The following is a 13,851-nucleotide window of genomic DNA, read 5'->3' as shown; positions in this document are numbered from 1 at the left end:
GCCATGATTCTCCCACTCCAGACAGACACAGGTTAAGATCTTTCCTGGTAAGCCAGCTCGTGGTGCTACACAGAATATTAGAAATGGGTTAGATCAATATGTAAGAGCTAGCCAATAAGAGGCTGAAACTAATGGGCCAGGCAGTGATTAAAAGAATACAGTTTCTGTGTAATTATTTCGGGTATAAAGCTAGCCGGGTGGCGGGACGCAGCCCGCCGCTCTTATTACAACAGAGCCAGTCTTGATGAAAGTACAGTCATCCTAGTTCTGCGTCTGAGCACGCCAGTGGGAGAGCTGGCTCTGGAGTCCAGCTTGTAAACTTTGATATTTGCCCTCCCATGGGGCTCAGTTCTGTACTAGCAGGGGCTTCGCACCCCTCTGTGTTTATCTGCTTCAACTTCCGTGTTCTCTGTCCTTAATCCACCTGTCAGGCTGGTGTGGTGGTGCACACCTTTGAGTTTCCAGAGGCAGGAGGATTTCTGTGAGTGTCAGGTGAGCCAAGTCTACCTAGTAAGCCCTGTCTAAGACAGAGCAAAATGAAACAAACAAGCAAGCAACAGCAGCTATAAAACCTAATAAAAATCAGCCTTGACCCACTTGCAAGCACTGGTGTGGTTCAGCCTTGACCAGTGAGCACAGTTGAGCTCAAGTCCATGCTGTAGAAGGAGATGCGTGGGTTTGTGTGCTTGGACCAGGGTACGTGTGTCTCCTGGATTCTGAGATTTTTTTATGGGGCCAGAAGAGGAAGAAGGGAGCTGAACGACGGCCTCTAACACACAGGGTTTAGGGCAAGGATTCTTTCTGGTCTTACAGAGAAAATTATCGAGTCAGTTCTCAAATCGAATCACTTTCCTAATGTTTTCATTTCATTAATATTCATACTTATTTATAGTATGCATATTATTTATTTATCCATCCAGAGTAGCATAACTTTGAAATTAAATGGAGTGTCATTTTAATAGAGGCACAAGGAGGAAGGGACATGGAAGGAGACTGGCAAATATTCACTTATTTAGCTTAGGGTTTTCAATAGCTTAAGACAAAAACACCAAAACATTTGAGTGGCCCTTGTGATTCAATGGCAGTCTGCCCAGACCAGAGGGAGCCAGTCCTGGGAGTGAACCCTAGATTCACTCTGAAAAATCCAGAAATGAAAAGCTGCTACCTAAGTCGGAAGAATGTGCCTGAGGGCTCCGGTCCGGGGAGAGGGAGGGAAATCCTGCACCATGTCAGACTTCTGCCTTCCCTCCCTGAGTAGCCTGGTGGTTCTCCCCTCCTGTGCTCTCGCAGTAACTGGCTGAAAGAGACTAGGACACACATCCTATTGCAGGCTTGAGCCACTGTTGTACTCAAAGATGACTGTGATTTGCTGACAGCAAGTCTTCAGTGTTGATGGAAGTCTAGCCTGGTAACTCTGCTTGCTTGGCCAGGGAGCTGACACCTCTTGCCACTTGGGGCCATGGTATTCCTTTCCAAAACTCTTGAAACTGGGATTAGGGGTGCCTCTGGGTTTGATCACTGGTACCCTTAATATAACGTTTTATAATTAAGTCTATTTTAGAATGGGCTTTTCTCCTCTATTTCAGACAGTACCTGTGCTTTGTATTTCATAATGAATCCTGGAGAAGATTGGGGCCGTCCCTTAAAATTAGGCCTATCACTAGAAATATGTGAGGGCATCTGTTACGGTGACCATTTTCTTAGGCAGTTTTACACGCGTTTCATTTGGAGCATGCCCAGCAGACCCAGAAAAAAAATATATTTTATTATCATTTTATCCCTTCCCCTTAAACAAAACAAAATCCCCAAACAGGTAAGGAATCTGAGGTTCAGTAGCTTACCCAGCCTCACTTGGGAAAACCATGCTGTTACCTTGCTTTGTGAAATCAATTATGTTTAAATTGACATTCCTTAGTTCTTTTGGTGGCGGTGGCTCAAACCTAGGATCTCCCGTATACTAGGCAAGGGCCCTAACATTGACGCATCTTCCCTGCATTTTGCTGTGTGATCAACAGTTGCTAATTTCCTCACTGGAGACTTTGGAAAGTGAGCCTTCGGAAAGTGAGCCTTCTTTGTGGAAAGGCTGCTTCATGTTCGATTGCAGCTGGAAAGGGCCTTCAAATGTCACCATCCATGGTGAGATTGTTTCCGGAGGAACAGTAGGACGAGAAACAGGTCCTTGGCCTCTCTGTCCATCTTCCTCATTTTGCCTTGTGGCTGCTCTTTGTGACCACTTCTTGAGGCCTGGCCGTGCAATAGGTCACGGAGCTGTGGCAGGCTTCAGAGCAGTGTGGGCAGCGCTGATGAGAATGTGGGCAAGAGGGGACGTGGGTTTTGGACTGGGTGTGGGTGGAAGGGAGGAGGACTTGGACATTGAGATTGTGACACCAGCTAGGACTGGCAAACTCTAAACTTGCATTTCTGTTCTTGCAAGGCAGTGGTCCTTAATCTGCTCACCCACTTGGCAGGGCTTTGTCTTAGAGAAGAGTAGGCCAAGCCAGTCCCTTTGGGTGGGCATTTGGACAAGGAGAGACAGCACCGTAGGCATTCTCACGTCCTCTTAGTCGTACCTTTGTGCCAGCTGGATCGCAGTCTTGCCTGCCACCGCAGGAAGCCATCCAGCAGGAGCCAGCCGCCTGTGCATGAGTTCAGACAGCGCGGCACCAGTGGGAACCTGCCTGGAAAGAGAGCACTTGTGGATGCCAGAGTCCTCGGGTCACCCACGGTCTGAAGAACAGCCGTGAGATTGCCGCTCGACAGGTGAGGACGCAGTGGCCCTGTGAGCTCGTAATCAGGATTCATTTTGCTAGCCTAGTCGGACTCTTCCCTGTGTGTGCCATCCTCTGAATAGAAGACACAGCTAAGGTATTTCAGGATTCATTTTCCCCTTGTAGTTCTTCACTTTCTTCTCAAATCCATGAAGAAGAGAGAGAAGGGTGGGGCAGAGAGAAGGGAAGGGATTGGGGAGATGGCTCACTGGGTAATTGCTTTCCATAAAAGCAAGAGTACTTGAGTTTAAATCTCCAGGACCCTCATAAAATCTGGGCCCAACCTATGTAATAGCTAATTTTGGTTATTAATTTGATACACCTGAGAAGAAAGAGTCTCATCTGGGGATTGCCTCCATCAAATTGTCCTGTGTGCGTGTCTATGGGAGGGGGCATTTTCTCTCTCCCTCTTTCTTTCTCCCTTATTACTTTTAGAAACAGTTTTTAAAAAAACGTTTATGTATTTGGGGGGCTGGAGAGATGGCTCAGCTATTAAGAGCACTGGCTGATCTTCTAGAGGTCCTGAGTTCAATCCCCAGCTACCACATGGTGGTTCACAACCATCTATAATGAGATCTGATGCTCTCTTCTGGCCTGCAGGCATACATGCAGGGAGAACACTGTATACATAATGATAATAAAAAAGATTTATGTATTTTTATTTTATGTGAATGGGGTACATGTATGCAAGTGCACCACACGCATGCAGTGTTCTTGGAGGCCAGAAGAGGGCACTGGGTCCCCTGGAACTAAAGTAACTGATGCGTGTGTTCTGCCACGTGGGTGCTGAGAACCAAACTTGGGTCTTCTGCAAGAACAGCAAGTGCCCTTAACCACTAAGCCATCATTCTAGCTCCCGAGGGCACCTTTTTGATTGGTAATTGATATAGAGGGTAGTGCCATCCCTTGGTAGGTGGGTTTGGGCTGTACAACAAAATCAATTCATCAAGTCAGAGGAAGCAAGCCAGTCGGGAGTATTCCTCTATCGTTTTGCTCAGGCTCCTGCCTTGGCTTCTCTGGATGATGGACTGTAACCTGTAAGATGGAGAAAACCTTTTTCTCTCCAAATGACTTTTGGTCATGCTGTTTGTCACAACAACAGAAACTAAACTAAGGCAGCCTGTGTGCCTGTAACTCCAGTGTCCGAGGGCAGCAGATCCAGCAGGAGGAGCCTGGAAGCTAAAATGGTGAGCCTTAGGTTCAGTGGGACACCCTATCTCAAAAAGTAAGGTGATGAGGAATAGAGAAGACTTCTTTTTGATAGCTCTCTTTGGGTGCTGCATACATACAGCATGGGCAAGTGTAGGCATACAGATGTGTACAAATAACACACACACACACACACATACACACACACACACTGTGAAGGAGCATTCCTAGAGGCGGAGAGTGTAGCTTGGTGATGGTACAGCTCTGCCCAGTAGAACATGCATGAGGCTCTGAATTATATCCCCAGCATTGATTTAAAAGAAAAGATAAAAGGGATAAAGAGAAGGAGAAGGAGGAGGAGAAGAAGAAAAGGAGGAGGAGGAGGAGAAAGAGGAGGAAGAAGAAGAAGAACAAGAACAAGAAGAAGATTATTGGTCTATTGGTTCCTCTTTAGATATACGTGGGACCTGGTGGCACTTACTGACCCCATATAACCCCATCACAGTGAACTCCATGTGAGTTGGGTTATGCATCTATGTTCAAAGAAAGTCTAGGCAATTAGAAGGGTAAGTCTATTTGTCTGTGAGTTTCTTTGTTAGCTGCGTCTTCATTTACATTACTTTCATTGAAAATTAAACACAGTCTGTTAATCTTTTACTTGGGTGATGTATGAGTCTAGCAGTCCTAGCCAAAGTCATTGCTTCTTATGGGAAGTATCTGGACATATATTAACTTTGAAAACTTCAGCCAGTTATTTACGGTGTATGAGCTAGCAGTGTGGGAACTGATTGATTGCTTGCCGAATTCAGAGCATGGGAAGGAAATTTATTTTAGATGCGGAAAATATTTCCTAAAAAAAAGCAGAGGGAGGTAGAGAGCTAGGGCAGGAGCTGAGCCTTTGCAGACATTTTGTCTCATCTACTCCCTTGGTAATTCTGTAGGAGGATGCAAAATGTAGGAGGATGTTTGTGTTTACAGACAAGGGTGTGCCTCAGGTAGTAAGTTTTTTAGGGGTTTGTCATCTCTTCACATTCTAAATGATCTTGAACACAATGCAAAACCCAACAAAAATTCAGAGGAAAAAAATAAGGATCTAATCACCAAGTTAAGGTCAACGAATATTGTCTACTTAAAATACAAGCGTGCACCCCTGAACATGTCTATCACATATAAAAATATGCATGTGTTTTATATACACACATATAGTTACACATATATTTGCATATATATATGATGCATACATGCACATATATATGTATGTATGTTTACTTTTGAGTCGGAATCTCCTGAAGTAGCTATGGCCCAGAACTCACAATGTAGACCGGTTGGTTTTGAATGTGTAAAGGCATGTGCCACCATATCTGGCTTTACCTAAATCTTGTCTGCTTTATAGATGATATTCTATCTGTTGCCTTGTTAAACTTTGGATATAAATTTGTCTCAACCTGTCCGGTTGGGCAGAGCAATAAAGAAAACGATCAGTTACAAGACTGATGCTGTCCATCAATTTTCCAAACTGCTTGTCAACATTGAGAGCTTTGTTTTCAGCTCCTGACCCAAAAGATTCCCTTTCTCCAGCACCTCATCCATGGGACAGAGAGTGGTGGAGGAAGCCATTTCTTCAACTCTGATAACAAATGATAGCTCTCATTTGCAGCACAGAATAAGCAAGGTGCAGGCAAATACCATGTTGTTTGTCTTTCTCTCTTTTTTTAATTTTTTGGTTTTTCTGAGACAGGATTTCTCTGTGTAACTGAGACTGTTACTCTCTGACTGTCCTGCTGGAATTTCTTTTCAGAGTTTCACTTTTGGCTTAGGTACTCTGCTTTTCTTACTAAACAAACAAACATACGAACAACACACCACCTTGTAATACTCACTGGAAATAGGTGGCGACTGTTTTGAGCTCCCCTGATGCCACCATCATTGGTGAAATGTAGCGTAGTTCTCCCGGGAGTCATCTTCCTCCAGTTGTTCCTCCTTCCTGTCCCTTACCAAGAAACCAAGTGTTGTTTATTTAATTCCTTTGTGCCCTGTCCTGAGTAAAAGACCAAGACCTAGGAAACATCTTTTGAATTAAATTAAAATTTCCTCACTACTCTAACTTGCTTTTTCAATTTAAGTGGGTTTCATTCTTCTCGTGGTGTGCCTGTCCATCGGGCTATTGAGCCATGGGTCTGTCTTTTTCTCTTACACATGCTATTGCTGGTTCAGTCCATTATCATCATGGTGGAACATGGTGGCATGCAGGCAGACGTGGTGCTGGAGAAGGAGCTGAGTATTCTGCATCTTGATTCACAGGCAGCAGGGAGTATAGCTTGAGCATATGCCACCTCAAAGCCTGCTTCCACAGTGACATACTTCCTCCAACAAGGCCACACCTAATAGTGCCACTCCCTATAGATCAAGCATTCAAACATTTGAGTCTATGGGGATCATTCCTATTCATGCCTGTAGGTGGCTTTTTCTGTTCTACCTGCCAGCTCCCAAATCACCTTGTGGAGACCTCTTATTACTTATGAAAACTCAGCTGATAGCTTAGGCTTGTTTTTAACTACCTCTTACAATTTAAATTAAATTATTTCTATTAATCTACTTTCTGCTTTGTGTCTTTATTACCTTTACTCTGTACTGCCTGCCCGTGCTGCTTCCCTGCTTCCCCCGTGTCCCGTTAGCCACTCTGCCTTCTTTTTCCCAATGTTCTCTCTGCCTCCCAAATCCTGATAAGCTATTGGCCATTCAACTTAAACAAAACAAAACAAAACAAAAAAACCCAATCATAGTGACAAATCTTCACATGTACAATAAGATTATTCCACAAGACAAGCCACTACACTAGAGTTTCAGCCTGTTGTGTTTGTCAGAGACCCCAGCAGCTACGGATTCAGACTGTGTTCGGAGACATTTGCTTGGTCCTGGGATGTCGACAGTCATTCCGTGAGATGTGTTGGCTGGTGAGCATCCTTCTGCTTCTGGTCTCCATGATCAACTCTGTAAATCAGGAATCTTGGCATGTTGTTTTAGGGGATTTTATTATGCCAAAAGGTTTGTTTGAAACATTGTGTATAACCACCCGAACTTTTTCTTTCCAGCTTATTTAAAATAAAAATTTAAGGATCTGGGTTTGATTCCCACATCCACATAGAAAGCCAGGTGGGGTGGTGCACACCTGCAAACCTAGCTCTGGAGAACACTGGTGGGGTCTGGAAGCTTTTGTCAGCTATTGTCCCCAGCCTGATAGTCAGCCCCAAATGCCAGGGATAGACCCTCTCTCAGATAACAAGATGGACAGCTTCTGAGTCTATGAATTTCCAGATGTCTGTCCTTTATGTCCCCATCTCAGTTGTCAGAACGATGGGAATAAAGATGCGTGCCACCGCGTCTGGCTTTTGCACATACATTTCAGTGATGTGGCTTCAGTTGTCAGCCTTGCTTTACCACCTGAACCAGCTCTGGGGCCCTCTTCTGGCTGCTCTTTCCACCATTTGCTTTTTACTTTCTGCAGGCTGTTGATGGGGAACACTGGGACATCGCCCAATCCAGGTTAGGTTATGATGTCATGTCGAGTGAAAGTGGACTTAGCTTTCAGATCGTGGAGTGTTGTAAATGACAATAATCGCGAAACTGCAGGTGGTTATTACTATTAATTATATGATTAATTATAATTGGTTATTTTGCTAGTTGTTATGACGTACATTATAGAATGTGCCCGAGGATCAGGCATCTACACCGTGACATTTGTATGTGATTTCATGCTCTAGGAGGTGAGGGAACACGTGGGGGAGGAACAGAGAGGGCTTACTCTGTTTAGTTGCTGCTAAATAGGATTATGGAGGGAAATGCTAACTAGGAAAATTAGTGCCTCCCAGTGCTTTCTGCTCCTGCCAGTCTCAGCGAGGTGGAATAGTAGGTGGCTGGGTCCATTTACCTGACTCAGTATTTCTGAATCTATTAAGTACTTTTCTGTTTTCTTGATGCCTTCTTTACCGGAATTCTTAAGTGTAGAAAGATGCCTTTCACAGTTACGGAGAGGAGTCTGGGAAGGTGCCGACTGACTCGAATAAACTGACTCTGGCCCAGGCTGGAAACTGCTGCTGCCTGGAATCAGCTGCTCATTTTAATTGTCCCCGGGTCATCATATTAAACATGCTTGCACATGTTTCAGTGTTTCTTTAATTCTTACCTGAGATACTGTTACTGTTGAGCTCTGCAGTGGCCCACAAAGGGACGTGCGGCACTGTTAGAAAGGAGTAGATTTTAGGGAGTGAGCCTTAGAGGAAGAAGGTGGAGAGGCTGCCCTTGTTGGAGATGTTGGGATTCCTTCCTCTCCAATTTTTGCTTCCTGGCCACCGTGAACTGCCTAGCTTTGGTTCTGCTGTGTGCCATGCCATGGTGTCCTATCTCATCATAGGCATCACAGGATTGGAACCAGTAGATTATGAATGGCAACTTCTAAAACAAGAAGCCTAGACGGATCATTTTTTCATTAAATTATTGCTGGTACATTGTTATAGCAAGAGACTGCAACTGACACTGGTGGCGAGGGAAAATACTTGGGTGTACAGGAGCTGCTAGTGTGCCTTGGAGTGGTGGCGCATGCCCAGAACTGATGAGTCCGAGACAGGAGGGCTGTGGATTAGAAGCTGCTTTGTACTACGCAGTATGATTGACTATGTGTCCAAAGCAGAAGGAAGAAACATCCATATTTTTTTTCTTAACCTCCCTTCGAGATATTAACAAAGAAAATAAAGACCATCACATCCATTTTTATTTCTACTCTTTAGTATCTTTTTGGGGGGTATAGTAAACGTAAGTACAAAATGTCTTTTATGGGCTTTCCTGAATGTCTAAGAGGCTTAATCAAACTGGCTGTCTGTGAACTTCTAAGAGTAATTTTGGGAACAACTACAATTTCATATTGCAAGTCCCTCTTTTCATCCATTTGAGATGTCCCACCGTCAGACAGCCACAGTGTCCCTGGGTTTGTGGAGGCATGCTGGGAGCTAGCTTTAAAGTGCTTTCTGGTCCAAAAATTGGTCTTGGAGAAATTTTTCCCTCTAAGTCTGTGACTGTCAGAAACATGCAAGTCTCTATTTAGCTAAGACAGGAAATAACTTCTGTTTGAAAAAGTCATAAACAAGCTGGTTTGTGGGTTAGGGGTCATCACAGACAGCCAAGCACTGGCCTTATAGAACCTGCCTTGGTTGGTTTCCCCCTCCTCCTCCTCTTGTCGATACAGTTATAGGTTATTTAGTAAATACACATGAACTTTGAGTTCGTAGGTTTACATTTTCAGGGATCAATTGTACTAAAATTTTGATGAAATTTTAATGCAATTTAGGGTTTTATGTACCTAAGGTGATTCTGTGTTGAGGCTCTGAAATACAGCTGTAATTTGGCTGTATCGAAAAACAATGCGTAGAGTATAGCTTCACGTGTGAAACAGAGGAAAAGCAATTCCACATTGCTGTGAAAATTTCTCTTTCTGTGGACTCATTTCGTAAATATTGCAATCAAGTTCCCAATTCCCTGTAATCATGAATACAGCAATTGACAGCTAACAGCTGTTGTGATTCATCACTTTGTCTAGTATATTTGTCTAGGTGTAATTGCATCCCTTAGGATGCTGAAGCAGGAAGATTACCAATAGGAGTGAGGCTGGCCTGGCTCCAGCATGAGGCCATGTGCAAAAAAGAGAAACAAATACACAAAACAACAACAAAACACCTAAACAAAGAAAAAAAAACCCAAAATTAAACAAACAAAACAAAAGAGAAAAGGGCCACCTTTTGGGATCCGAGGTCTTGAGAACCATGCCTTTCTTGTTAACTGTCATCAATGGAACCCATGCCCAGGCTTGTGGAGATTTTAGATCCTTCCCAAGTATAAACTGAAGAAAACAAAACTTATAGTCATTTGTTTATTATTGTTTATGTTTTTGTTTATGTGTATCCATGTGTGTGTGAGCATGTGTATACATGTGTTCATGTGTGGTATGTGCACTTGCCTATGAAGGCCAGAGATTGACACTGGATACTCTTCCTGAATTACTTTCCTCCTCATTTTTATTTATTTATTTGTGCGTGTCTACTTGTCTATATGTTCAACGTATGAATCAGTGCCATGGTGTCCAGAAGAGGACTTCCATCCTCTGGAACTGGGGTTACAGTCAGTTGTGAGCCGAATCCAGGTTCTCTGGAAGAGAGCCATCTTTTCAGTAATGTGACTGAGACTTTTAATTTAAAGCCCACCCTCAGTGGCCTACCTCCTCCATTAGGTTGGCACCACCTAAACCTCCTCAAACATCACTGGGGACAAGGTATTCAAATATTGGAGCCTGTGGGGGACGTTGTCATTCAAACCACTCCATTTCTCAACAGTACCACCTAGGGTCCTAAACCTTTAACAGTGGGTTCTGATTGGACTTTCCAGTTGCAAACTTTAATAATAGTATTCAGAAATGCACACTGTGATGTCAGAAGAGATGGCTAATGGGAAGGAGGTCAGCCCCTCAGCAAGACGGGTGCAGGCCTGGGGTTTTCATTTTAGTTTTGTTGAACTAAAAACAAACTGTAGTTTGGAGAGATGCCCAGTGCTTGCCTTTCAAACATGAGGACCTAAGTTCAAATGTCTGGTACCAATATGAAAAGCCAGATATGGCTGCTTTTGTCGTACCAACAAACAATGGAGATAGGCAGATCCTGAGAGGTCTTTGGCAACTTAGCTTGGCCAAACGTAGAAACACTGTCTCAACGGAAAAGGATGGCGAGGAGAATAACAGAGGAAGACACTGACATCCTGCACTGGCCTCCTGCACATGTGCATGTGGACACTTGCAACCTTACATATTCATGTGTATGCACTGTGCATACATGACATGTGTACATACGTGCACAATTTAAAAGCAAGCTATAGGTGTTTATTTCTTATGTAAGAATTGGGAAATAGATAACGAGAAGTTTATTTTGGAAATGATTTATTGAGAAAAAGTATTGGGAGTATAGAAAATACAATATTCTTGTTAGTCACATACAACTCTATGAATAATATGATTCCCTACGTTTTTCACATAGTGTCTCTTACCAATAGCAATATATTACTGTGATTGTCCTAACATTTTGTATCCCTTCTATGAGACTTGATATATGCAGTGACTTTAGAAATTATGTTTATGGTCACACTGTGCATGTGGTTTTTTAAATTAATTTTTTTAATTTATTTTACATACCAATCACAGTTTCCTCTCCCTCCTCTCTTCCCATCCTCCCTGCCCCTGTCTATTCCCCCATCCACTCCTCCTTTCAGAAAGGGGCAGGCCTCCCAAGGGAGTTGAGAAAGTATGTCATATCAGATGAGGTAGGATCAAGCTCCTCCCCCTGCATCAAGGCTGGGTGAGGCACCCCAGCATGGAGAATAGATTCCAAAAAAGCCACCTCATGCATCAGGGACAGGTCCTGATCCCACTGCTAGGGGCCCCACCAACAGGCCAAGCTACCCAACTGTCATCCACATGCACAGGGCCTAGGTTGGTTCCATGTAGGCTTCCTAGCTGTCGGCCCAGAGTCCGTGAGCTGCGTGTGGGCTTTCTTGAGGCAAGTTTCTCTTCTCGCATGACACCCACGTGCTGTTTTTTGTATTGTCGGTGATGGTGGAATATTCCACTAGCTATTTCCCTTGCGGTATTTGGTTGCCTAGTGGTGCTGCACAGCTGTGGGACGGGAGAGTTCTGAGATGGTCTCGTTGCAGGGTTTTCAAGCTTCAGAGCTCTTTGATGGTTCCTCTCCCAGGTCAGATGTAACTGTGTGTGCGTGTCGTGTCGATGCAGATCCCCTAACAGTGTTAAGATGGAAGATGACTGGAGGGACCAGCTCATCTCTTTCCCCCCGCTATGTTGTATTATCACAGAAAACGGTGGCATTTTAGAGATATAAGATGCTCAAAGGGACCTAGTAGTCCTTTTCCTTTGCTCTGTCACCGAGGAATCTCTGTTAAGGAAGAAGAAATTATTTTTTTTTTTAAATTTATTTATTAAAGAATTTCTGCCTCCTCCCCGCCACCGCCTCCCATTTCCCTCCCCCTCCCCCATCAAGTCCCCCTCCCTAGTCAGCCCAAAGATCAGTCAGGGTTCCCTGCCCTGTGCGAAGACCAAGGACCACCCACCTCCATCCAGGTCTAGTAAGGTGAGCATCCAAACAGCGTAGGCTCCCACAAAGCCAGTACGCTCAGTAGGATCAAAAACCCATTGCCATTGTTCTTGAGAGAAATGATTTTCTTAAGACTAAGATGGTTAGGTCCCAGACTCTCCATTCCCTTGGTATCTCTGAGCACCTGGGTATTGAGGACCCTTGCTCAGTTCCCCCCAAATCTCATCTGCTGTGATCGTGGTCCGGTGAGTTTGTACCTAAAAAGGGAGTGGGGCTTTTTATCAGTTTACAGATACTCTGATATTGGTACTGGGGTCTTCGTACTTTTCAAAGGCTTTTAGGTTCTGTCTACAGTGTGAGGCTAGGGTAGAGCTGTGAATATTCTGGAAGATATTGAGACACCTGCATATTAAAACAGGTTGATCATAGCCTTGGAGTTTAAGTATCAGAGACAGGGATACTGGGCGAGGAAAAGAGGGAAGAGGATGTAGGGGTCACTTCCCTCCTGTTATTTTCTCTTTAGTCTGAGTGATTGAGGGACTCGGTAAATAAAATGGGAGGTGCTGAGCGAATTGGCCGGAACCTGTGTTACAGAAACCATGTCCTTCGCGCTCTTTTTGAAACACCACAGATTATGCATCCAGGGCCCGATGGCCACCAAGGAGACGTGGCAACATCTGCTTTTGGGGTGTTCTATGAGCCTTTCCTCTGTGAGCCCATACCCTAGCTGGTGTCCATGGTTCTCAAACTCCCCACCCTGGATTGGCTTCTGCATTCTCATCGAAGCTCTTATTGACATGCTGTAGGCATTAGCCATCGGCTGATTCCAGCATCCCCTGGTCAGGTGCTGCTGAAGCCTCTGCTGTACCTGGCCGGCTTGTGCAGATGTTCACAGAGTCATCACAGCTAATACGGAAGGGAAACCCCCAGTTGGAAAGCTAGAGTGGAGAAGATGACCTGGGAAGCAAAAGAAATATATGGTGTGCAGGCCTGGCAATCTCCTTTTGAATCTATAGTCTTCATGGCTCAGTGCTGTATTGTTCTTAGGGAATCCTTTTTGCTTTTCAGGGTGAGTGACAATATGGTCAGCCTACTGAAACCAAAATGCAAGTGTTTCTTGGTGCCTCCGGTGTTCATCGCTCAGGATGGTGGTTAGGGTTTTTAGGTTTTTTTTTCCTTTTCTCCCCCCCCCCAACCCCTTTCCCTTTCAGCATTTTAGCAGTTGTGGGAAGTTAGACTAATGATTTTAAACGCACAAAATGAAAGTCATACACTGTAAAAGAAGCCAATTATATTGACACACATTTATCGAAATACTTAAAAAGCCTGCACTAAATGGTGTTTGTGCCTGGCTCGCACATTTAACAGCACACTCTAATTGTCCTTCCTGCCATGCTTTCCGGAACCAAACAAGTACCTGAGACAGCCGTAGGGTGATGTGAAAATGTGTGTGTGTGAGTGTTCTGGGGATCCGGCAGAGGTTATCAGCTGTGGTGGCAAGCACCTTTGCCTACTGAGCTGTCTTCCAGCTCCGTGTATCATTTCTGAGGTGACACCTTCAAAGACTGTGTTGGTAGTATGTTTTGTGATCTTACTTCACGATGGAAGGAGATGCCAATTCCTGTTAGAAGTTAATGAGAATATGTGATTCTTTCATGTGTCTGAATTCAGGGATCTTCTACCAGGCCATAACCCAGGATAAAGATGACAATACCTAGTGCATGCTGGTTTGTTCGGAGTCTGGCCATGGCCGCCGAATGTTATTGAAGACCGTTACAGGAAGAATAACC

At 44.3% G+C, this 13,851-nt stretch overlaps 1 protein-coding gene across 2 annotated transcripts in view; it reads left to right on the top strand.

The window, feature by feature from the left end:
• The window catches only part of Utrn (utrophin), a 528,929-nt gene that overhangs the window by 37,250 nt on the left and 477,828 nt on the right, over positions 1 to 13,851 (top strand). Inside the window, exon 1 of one of the 2 annotated variants that reach the window (XM_057761787.1) lies at positions 2,717 to 2,760. The exons of the other annotated variant lie outside the window; for it this stretch is intronic. The gene's annotated coding sequence lies outside the window, so the exon portion shown is untranslated. Of the gene's footprint in view, positions 1 to 2,716; positions 2,761 to 13,851 lie in introns of those variants that run through there. 2 annotated transcript variants of the gene reach the window in all.

This window comes from Chionomys nivalis, chromosome 2 (assembly GCF_950005125.1).
Source record: "Chionomys nivalis chromosome 2, mChiNiv1.1, whole genome shotgun sequence".
Classification (NCBI taxonomy): domain Eukaryota; kingdom Metazoa; phylum Chordata; class Mammalia; order Rodentia; family Cricetidae; genus Chionomys; species Chionomys nivalis.
Note: the sequence above shows the minus strand (reverse complement) of the source record. Positions and strands in the feature narration are given on the sequence as shown.